The sequence below is a fragment of the Pleurodeles waltl genome, chromosome 5, assembly GCF_031143425.1.
Source record: "Pleurodeles waltl isolate 20211129_DDA chromosome 5, aPleWal1.hap1.20221129, whole genome shotgun sequence".
Taxonomy (NCBI): Eukaryota; Metazoa; Chordata; class Amphibia; order Caudata; family Salamandridae; genus Pleurodeles; species Pleurodeles waltl.
This window is the reverse complement of record NC_090444.1, coordinates 1,198,583,308-1,198,593,419: the sequence shown is the minus strand read 5'-3', so window position 1 is coordinate 1,198,593,419 and position 10,112 is coordinate 1,198,583,308. Positions and strand designations below refer to the sequence as shown.

Sequence of the window (10,112 nt, the reverse complement as noted above, 5' to 3'; positions counted from 1 at the left end):
ATTTCTTTGCATACCAGGGCTGACAAAATGAATCTTTTCTGATATCACTGCTTTACATGATTCTGGTGACAAATTAACAAACATTAACTCTTCTACAAACTAATGCCTGGTTTGAAGGTGTGAAGAACTGAGCTCCACTTTGTTAACCTCGGTTTTCACCACCGCACGCACATAAGGTGGAAGAAATTTAGACAGACATCGTCACACATTAAATGCAGAGATCCATTATGCTTTATTTACATGCTTCACTATCTGTTTTACAAAGTAGATTACAATTCAAAGTTGAATACACAAGGCAATTTCTACTAACACCAAGTAGAGAAAAGCACTGCATCTCTATCACAACTGGAAGGGGAGGAGAGAGCTGGACATCACACCCATGTTGTAGAGAGCAAAGTAGTGCACACCTTCGTCAAGGCTCCTGGGTGTCGATGCTCTTCGGAGTATGTGAATACAGCATGATAGTGCACCGCTTTAAAAGAAAGTACCAGGCAGTTCATATGCAAACCCATAAACTACACACAGATGAAGCGTGTAAACTCTTTCAAACAAGGCAGTGGTGTGGAAGGTTCTGCTCGCAAAGATGGAAGGAAAGCAGTGTGTGCAGGTAATGTGTGGACTGGTGCCTCACCCATCATATTTTTGTTCATGTACTACAGGAAACTGAAATGACCATCTCTTTTGTAACTGGTATAAGAATAAATTCATCTGGTCCTGCGTACTGGATCACGAGTAGGAGACTGTGGGGGCGAATACTGTAAATGTTCTTCCATCCCTTCCTTTCATTGGGGGTAGCGGTGGCTGCTTTTCCTTAGCCATGCTGCCCACTACCAAACAACTTGACCCGGAAGGACTTGATAGGGACAAAAGCTACTGGGCGAACATGAATACAAAACAGAAACAATATACACATGATAAAATATGGGCGGCGGAATCTTCCCTTTCGGGTTCCACAGAGAACACATTTCACACATTATATAATGAGCAGAAAGAAGTAAACCTAGCGACATACAGCCATTTGTTTGTAGTGCAGATGCGGTATGGAAACTAGGGAAGAGAGTAACAGGTTTAGTGTAACAATGAACTTTCTCAATGGACCTCTGCATCTGGGTGTCACTAAATGGACAAGTTTTCACAAGCTGTCCCTACTTGTCATGTTATGCCTGGCATTGCCTTGTCCGTGAAACGGGCGGACTAAGATGGAGGACAACATCTCAAGTGCCACTGTGTACACATGTACATTGGTTTTACAAACCTACACTAAGAAAAAGGTATGTTCGATTCGGCAAGGTACTGTTTTCAAAACACCTTGGGCACCACGGCGCTGGAGCTGATCTAGGCTGGTGCAATATTAGTTTTCAAACTCCTAGTATATAGCACTTGTGAGCAAATTTAAACTTTAACCCAGGATCATTAAAAATAATAAGAAGTGGGTGTTTTCTAGTGAAAATGTGCTTCCACCAGGGTTGTGGGGTGCAATCCTTTAACAAAAGGTCACAAAGGGTGGCAAGCAGATACTCGTGTGACATGCACCTTTTCTACTGCACAAGTCTACGGATTGTTCTCATTTCTTTGTGCTTGCTATATGACTAAGGTCATTTAACCACAGGAAATACACAAAGAATAAGAAGTGGAGGTTCCCCCCTCATTTCTTTCTGTAGATGGCTTGGGTTTTGCCCTTTCCACTTTTTATCTCTGGTTTCTAATGCTTGCTTTTATCTTACTTATGACATTTTTTGCCCGAGTTCATTGTGTCTTGTGCCTGGTTCCTCCCAGATTCAGAGCACTGGCACGTACAACCAGTGCATTTCTCACAGAATGCAAACGTAGCCTCTGAACTACATGATCTTATGGAACGCAACCTACTGGGCACCAACTGGCACTGGTGATTTAGTAAAAGAAATAGTTAACAAAGTTCTATGCTCTAATTTCATAAAATTATGGGAAAAGTCGATTGGAATTACTGAAAGGCTGTCTTCATTCTATCAATATAGTGGTGACTTGGGATAAAATGAAGCTTCTCGCCCCAACTGTAAGTATTCAGTGCTCGTATAGCCCTTGCTCTGTGTCGTGTGCTGTACCCCAATGTCCTGCGAGAAAACTAGCGTGTTTCTCCAAGTGAGCAGACATTTCAAAGCAGTTACAGGACACTAGGATGGGTTAGCGCGTAGCATCCGACTGGGCAGATTAAACAGCATAGTACAAAGCACCTTCTTATCAGGACGAACAGCACCATGCATTTTACACAAGAATGATTTTGCAGAATAAGACAGACTTCAATAACGCACAAGCCTGACCAAACAAGTCCTTCATAAAGCGGAGAATGCCTAGAAAATATGGTTGTAGGAGAGAATTCAAGCTTGAGGAGTGAAATAAGCTTAATGGTGTACAGTGCCTTGCAACTGCTATCGGTAAATGTCTGCCAAAGTTTGCAGACTGGGCAAAGCACAGGGCAGCTAGGGAAGTCTGGACTGGGCAGAACAATGTCATATTAAAAACAATTACCAAAACATCAGCTCACGTTCTCAAAGCACAAATTAAGCCTAAGCTGTGGCAAGGGTCAATTCAGGAGAATGTTTCGGATACAGAGAGCTAAGAAATGCCACCGTCCTCTTTGATCGACAGGAAGCCTAAGAAATAAGTAGGGAAAGGAAGAATGGATCCAACCTCACAGAGGATGACAGGGAATCCACAAACATCAACTTACATTGCGAGTCGTTAAACAGAAGTAGAGCTACCCTTCCATGTAAATCCCAGTACAAGGCTTCATGGCCAAGAGCGTCAAATGATGCTCGAGGGGCACTGACAGCACTGGTGAGCTATGGCTGCACTTACTGCACGTGAGAGCACACTATTCATCCAAAGCGAAGACAGTCATGTTAAAAACTGTCAAAAAAGTATGACTGACAGCAAAACTAGTCAATAAATGTAATCGGAGGCACCGTCCAGTGTTATGGGCTCTGAGCCGAAGTCGCGGACGCATTAGAAATAGAAGGGATGCTGACAGGCTACCTACTGGCCTGCTACAAGATCCAGAATGCCAGCAGTCGCCCTAGCCTCGCTCCAACAATTTCTCCTCGGCTCGTTTGCCTTACTGATCGGTTCTGAAGGGCATTCTAGAACCTTCCTACACCAGCAGTTGGGGGCAACCTTTGGAGGAATCACATTGGCTTTCCCCTTCTCACATTTAATCTAATGTGTTCGTTGTGGCTGCACCCCATAAGGTTTAAGCACTGAGGACAGTCTCATCAATGAACTCCTTTTGGTGCTATTGGGGCCTATAAAAAACGTGCCGATAGGCACATTAGTGTTCTGAGATTTAATCTCACTACATGAACTTAGTGCCTTTTACTCAAATGCTACTATTTAATTACCATTCCGCTGGATCAATGTGCTACAAGAATTTTGCCTAAACTAGGCCCAGTTTGTTCTAAGCATTCAAACAGCACCGAACCCCAGAGGTGTGTCGGGGACTTAGCCCCCCACTGTGCAATCCTCAGGCAGCGCCAGTTGACACTTGGACGCTTTGAATCCAATAAATGGGCCACCGTCAAGGCCCATGCATTCAAAGAAGACGCTGTGGTGGATAAGTTATTTTATCCTGATCAAAGCCAACTTAATAAAGAAGTAAGCATATAGGAGATTTATCAGGGTGACATATTTTCAGCCTCTGTGCTCCACATGAACCGGTGACCTGCACAAAAGAATCCCTCGAGAGAGGAGAGGGGGTGCGCTGTTACTTCATTGATGGCCAAAAGCAGATAAAATAAAGATTCAAATACAATGCAGTAGTGCTCAAACACATTTATGGCAGACAAGACAGCCAAAAAAATCAGCAGGCCAATTGCAGGCAATGTTCTGACAAATTTCAGCACTGCCATTGAAGTGAATGGAGGAATAAAACAGACGTTGTTAAGAAACAAATCTCACCAGCTTATACCAAGTAACCTCTGTTGAGGGCAGACATGGTGGTGACACATGATGAACAGAAACTAATCTAATGGACAACAACACATGTATTAGTAAATTCGTATAGAATTATATCTGTTGTAAAAATGGATGAGTTTGGGTTAGTTACCATGTGTGTAATCAAGTACAATACACTCTGTTGCACGGATTACTACGCGTTTAAAGCAAATAGTGGCTTGTGAAACATAGTACTCATTATTAGGCTGTGATGGAGTTGAGGATATCAACTATTCCTTTGTGATCCAGCAGTTTCCCAAATATTTCATCCAGCAAGTTAGCCTTGCCTTTATGCTGCAAAGTTTCCATCAAGAAAGTTGTGTAAACTAGCACTGTGTTGCCTCATCCACAGGAGAGGTGAGTGGACAAAAGTAAACTAAGCTCCTCCTACTCCTTTACAGTGAGAATTAATAAATGCATTATTTTTTTGCAGCACAACTACCACTTGGTTGTCTTTGAGGGAGCTAAGGGCATAGGTGACAATCCTGCAATGTGGCATCAGTAGTTTTGTTTGGCGGCCAAGGGAGTCTCAAGGGAAAGGACTATTACTCAAAGCATAACCTAAAGGTCAGTGCCCCTGAAGACTGTTCTTCCCCATAGAGACCTCTCTAGAAGTAAAGCCGTATAAATATTGGTCGAAAATATAGTGAGCAGCTTCAGTTTCTCAGTGAGGTAGATTGTGCCTTTGGCAGGGACAGGCTTTTGTATGCAGCAAATGAATTAAACTCAAGTCTGGTTTTGTCTCAGTGTCAAAGAAAGGTTTTCTGGACTGTGGCTATGCAATGAGGTTTACAGAGATTGGGTAAATACTAAATAGGAGTACAGCAAAAGATGGTCCAGGCCTTTCCATAGTCCACTTTTAGCAAGATTAAGTGTGTTGAAGATTACAGTCAACATGAACTTTCTGAAAAGGAGCAGAATTGTCTTTAGAAAGGATCTTTCTGATCTCGAATTTGGAATTACCAATTGTGTTTTTTTGAAGGGTTGTGTAGAAAACACTGTTAACAACCAGTGGGAACCCATGTGTTTAAACAGGTCTTTGGCAGTGATGGTTAAAATTGATTGGCTGGACTTTAAGTTGGGTTTCACGTTATTCCAGACTGCCAGCATCCCCTTTGCCTTCTCACTTTTTGGTTTCAGGTATGATGCTGATATTCTTCAAAGCTGTTACTGGTTATGTGGACCATGAATTGCTCCTGTATCATAGTGACCTAGTAATGGGGGACTTCTTCTGTCAGAGGTTGAAGGTTAACTGGATTGAGGGCAGCAAGACACATCAAACTGAGTGGCAGTGAAAGAGTCAATAACTGTGGGAAAATGGAGATCTTACTGACACTCAAGTCTTAATTTTGGCCCCCAACAGTCAAGAGCACTGCACTAAGAGGCTTGGGGGGAAAAACACATTTACCCCAAGCACAGCCATCCATTATATTATTTGAAACTTACTATTACAGGTATTTACATAAACATAATTCATAAAACATCCAACTGCAGACACAGAAAATTAATTTAGCATGTGCAGTGGAATAGCTAACATCATGAAGTGGACATTTTGTTTCTGACAGGCATCTAACAAAGTCTGCCTCCTATAGGTACCCAGCCTATGGCCAACAAATGATCTTTGAAACTTCTCTTAGAAGGACAGTTTTGATAAATACACATTTTTTTAATGTGGTGTGATTTTTTTAGCCTTGGCGTTACCTGATTTTGAAAATGCTACAAATTAATTTCATTGTTAGTAAAGGTTAAATAAACAGATTAATTAAATAGGAGGTTTTGAGGAAAAATATTTATGGGTCCCACACGTGAATCGTTACCACAGCCAACAAGACCTAACATAGCACTCAAAATAACACATGTAATGCATCTACCACAACCTCAAATTGGAGGGAGTCTTACCAAAGCACTAAGAAGATGGACAAACTGAAAAGTAGGACTGTTAAAATGGAACACAGAAAGTATCAAGCGTTTACAATTTAAAGCGCCCATCTTTGAACAGGAGGCTACTGGAATTCAGGGCGGCAGGCAGATGATCTGTGGATGTATGCTAGTGCACAGAGGCTGCATAGGAGACAAGACACTCATGCGCTGACACGTTTGGTTGAAATGTTAGTTTGTTTTCCTTACACCCATGCACCGTAGTAATCTATTTCTGTACATAATAAAATATATTTATATATTTATATGCATAATGCAGTTTTGCAAAGAAAACACGTCTTCATATATCACTCTGGAGAAGAATACATACGCTGTATTTTTCAAATATTGTAACTTCATAGCATGTTCTACTGTACCAATAGAGGCATCACCCAACTCCCCACCCATTCCTGCCCCTCCCTCTGACCTCCCAGAAATAATTAAACAAAATTAGCAAAATGCACAATAAAGACAGGACACGTAAAAGCACCAATTTTCCATAATAACACCCCTAAAGTGGTATAAATTAATTCTTCACTGGCCTTTGAGAGCATTGCACCATTTTCTTTTTGACCACAGTTTAGGTTCAGCTAACGGGTACCCAAAACCGATAACTGAGTCTGCATTGGTTAATAGGGGGTAGCAAGACACCAATCTCTGACCTACAGGACATGATGCACCTTCAATGAATTATCATCCCCACGCGGCCAACCACCATGTGGATGCTCAGACTGAACTATTAAACAAAAACAATATTCCAAAAAAGACAGGCAGACTATTATGCCTGGTTTCCTTTTAGCCTAGCCTACCTACCACATTACTACTCAGTAACTCTCAATTTATTAAGGGTGGCTGACACAAAGTAACGGGTATCTGGGAGAGAAAACTAGGCTACCACACTTGTAAACAAAAGGGACATCCCAATGTAGAGAATACAAACCCCATTTTTCCTACAAGGTGATCAACTCTGCTACTGTGTGAGACAGGAGTTACAAGAAAAGACAGAGTGGTAGTGAGAACAAGATAAAGAGAGCAAGGCAACAACGTCCGTTGCTTGCAGACAGCCTCATGCCACAGAGAATGAAATCTGTTGGGTAGTACAGCCTTTCCTTAGCATGTGTTTTTGGGCACGCATGGAAGGTTCTGCCAACAAGGACAGAAAAAGAAAATTGCAGAACAAAAAGTAATCCACTGAAGAATACATCGTAGGAAAATCACGCTAGTCACAAAGCTCTTCACACGCCACATACACAGTTACAAACACCATGGTTAGACTACACAGTGCTCTTCACAGGATGGCAATGACCATTTTCTCCAGAGCAGGTGGGTTCTCTCCTCCAGATGATCTTGCATACTTTTAAAACGGGTTCGACTCCAAAGATGATCTTCAGCTAGGGTGGAGGTGCAGGGTTTTCAGGGCTGGTGAGAGAAAGCTAGAGGTGGGCGGGTGGGGTGAGGTTCTTTAACAGTCTCTGCTTCATGAGGAAAAGGGATGCAGGGTTAACAAATGTCATATGCTGTAAACTGTATCACTGTCCACTTGCATGACAGCAAATTTGGCAAAAGGGCTAGAGTTCCGTACTCTTGTCAGTTGATGGACCTGAGTTGAAAAAAGGAGAAAGAAAACATGAGTAATTTCACTGAGCAAAACGACGATTTGAACTATTATTTGAATCAGTGTTACACATTTTGGTGCTAAGATTAAAGGGTTAGGCTGCATGGCAATGAAATTTGTCAGATGTACTTGCTAGAGAGTATGGCTTTAAGTTGGCAGGGTATCAAGAGCAGAGTAACACAAATGAATAAATATCAGTGAGTATCCCAGCCTTTCACCAACTGGCTTCATAGTGCACTCTAAAAACACACTGCAGCAACTTTATATATGCATAGGAGATTTTTAAAATTGTCTTGTGCAAATAAAATTCACAAAGATTTGCTCGAGTGCAGCTCATAGATTGTCATAGAAATATCTTCACAGCCCTTGAGAAAGCGTTACAAGATGGCTGTGGTAAATCTAAAATGATCAATTCAATAATATTCTTCTGAGCAAATTCATGTGAAGCATGCCTTCATTTTCTGTTTTAGCAAAAATCATTGCAATCCATTCACTTCACTAAGTAGCCGTCCTTTATTACTTGTCATAGACTATACTCAGTTTTCCGATGACCTGTAAGGCATTTTCATTACAGTGAAAATCAACTGCAAAACCGAGCAGCGAATACATTTCCTTGATCAAATGAACATGTGTTGCTTCTTCGTATTTTTAAGACTCGTTCTGGGCATACATTATGAGGCGGTTCTGCTGGTTACCTGTCGCAGTTACTGTCTGCTTTAGCATCTTCTCACTGCCTACCCGTATGGGAGACTCTCCAAGGTCAAGCTGCATATCATTATGAAACCAAGACGGCAAAACCAAAACGTCTGGTTGTTAAAGTACTACCATACTTGAAAACAGGCATTCACAAATGCCGTTTACATGCGTTGCTTGCACGGGTGATGTTTATTAGGTTAAAGCCCGTGCAACTGGGTTTCAACACTGCTGGCGGAAAAATGTAGCAAAAAGGGCTGCTTTTAGTGGAGAATGCATGTACGGAAAGAGGTAAATGCGAGATACTGCTTGATGACTGGGTGTACTTTTCATATAAAATCATCCCACATTAGAGTGACCATATTTTGAGAGCAAAAACCGGGACAGGTCAGACATAAAAGAAGGACTAAAGACTTTACTCTCACTTTTATATCTGGCCTATCCCGGTTTTTTGCGTAGCTTTGTGAATGTGTGCCTATACATGTGTGTGTGTTTGCTTATTATATATATATATATATATATATATATATATATATACACACACACACATACACACACACACACCTTCAAAACCACATATATAAAATTAGCTATGGCTTGACCTCCCACCCAGCACCCCCCATCCGCCACCACCCACCTCTCTCTGCTGGGATCAGACAGGGGACTGACTGTGTTGCCTCACAATAACAGATAAATTAAATTAATTATTTCATACTTTGTAGGTGTCTGTTAAAGGAGAGCAAACATTTAACTTATGCTTCCCTAGATGATCTGTCCTTTGTCCCAAAAACAGGGACATTTATTTAAAATTAAGAGAAGCGTCGGGACACCGGGACAGTCCTCTAAAGGGACAGTCCTCTAAAAGACCGGGACTGTCTGTGGAAATCCGGGCCATCTGGTCACCCTATCCCTCATGCATTCCAAAGCAAGCACTTCCGGGAAAGCCCAATGATCCATCAAATAGCCAATAGTGTCAGGTGAAATAGTGATGCTGCTGTGGGAAGAGCCTAAGCCGCTATGTATATCTTAAGGAATTGGTAACAATACGTCAATTAGACAGCTATGGTGTGAAGCCACAGCTACAAATTAGATACCAAATGCTATTCTCTGTCTAGTTTTTCATTGTGCAGTGAAAGAAGAAAGTTGAGCCTTTTCAATACACAGGTGTATATATCTTACTATGAAATCGATTTCATATATTTCCTTACTTCCTCACTTCTGCAAATGTGCTAGTCTTCATATTTAGACTTAACCAGTTCAAATGTCCTCCCTCGCCGGTCGTGTCTCCTTATGGGCCCCTGCCAGGAGGCTGTGGAGTTCATGTTCTGCACTTGAGTTTAGAAGACAGGCATACGTCATACTTTTAGCTATACATAATTAGTTTTGCAGTACTTTGCTTTTGCAACTAGCTTCTGCAATCAAGGCGTGGAAACCTTGAGGGACAACCCAGTTAATTTCACCAGGGTTACACTTTAATTGTTTTGACCATACAATCTTTAATATCAAAATCCATAACGTTCCTATAGAGCCAGTTTTATTCATCCATTCAAAGGAAATGACCATCTTCACTGACCTGTATCTACACCTTCCTGCTAATGTCCCAGGGCCCAGCATACTATGGGCCCGTAGCAACTGGACCAAGTGCTCCTTCTGTACTTGATTCTCAGTGGTAGCTGTGGTCGAGCAGTCAAGGCTGCCTCGGGTGGGTATGTAGATACAGGACTCATAAGTCACAACGCAAACAGCACACATCCTAAATCAACGTCCAGTCCAATACTCCTTTGTCTAAGGAAAGCAGCATTTTATTTTTAACTCTACATATGCAAAGGTATACGACATTCAAGAGCAATAACACAATCCTTTGTTGAGGTCAGGGCACTAGTATTTATAAAGCACATCCCTTTCTCACCCTCCTCCGTGA

The 10,112-nt window shown here is 41.7% G+C and overlaps 1 protein-coding gene across 1 annotated transcript in view; it reads right to left on the bottom strand.

Annotated features, from left to right (window-relative positions):
- Positions 1 to 213: 213 nt before the first annotated feature.
- FOXO3 (forkhead box O3) overlaps positions 214 to 10,112 on the bottom strand; it is a 240,883-nt gene continuing 230,984 nt past the window's right edge. Inside the window, exon 3 of the mRNA XM_069235453.1 lies at positions 214 to 7,483. The gene's annotated coding sequence lies outside the window, so the exon portion shown is untranslated. The remainder of the gene's footprint in view (positions 7,484 to 10,112) is intronic.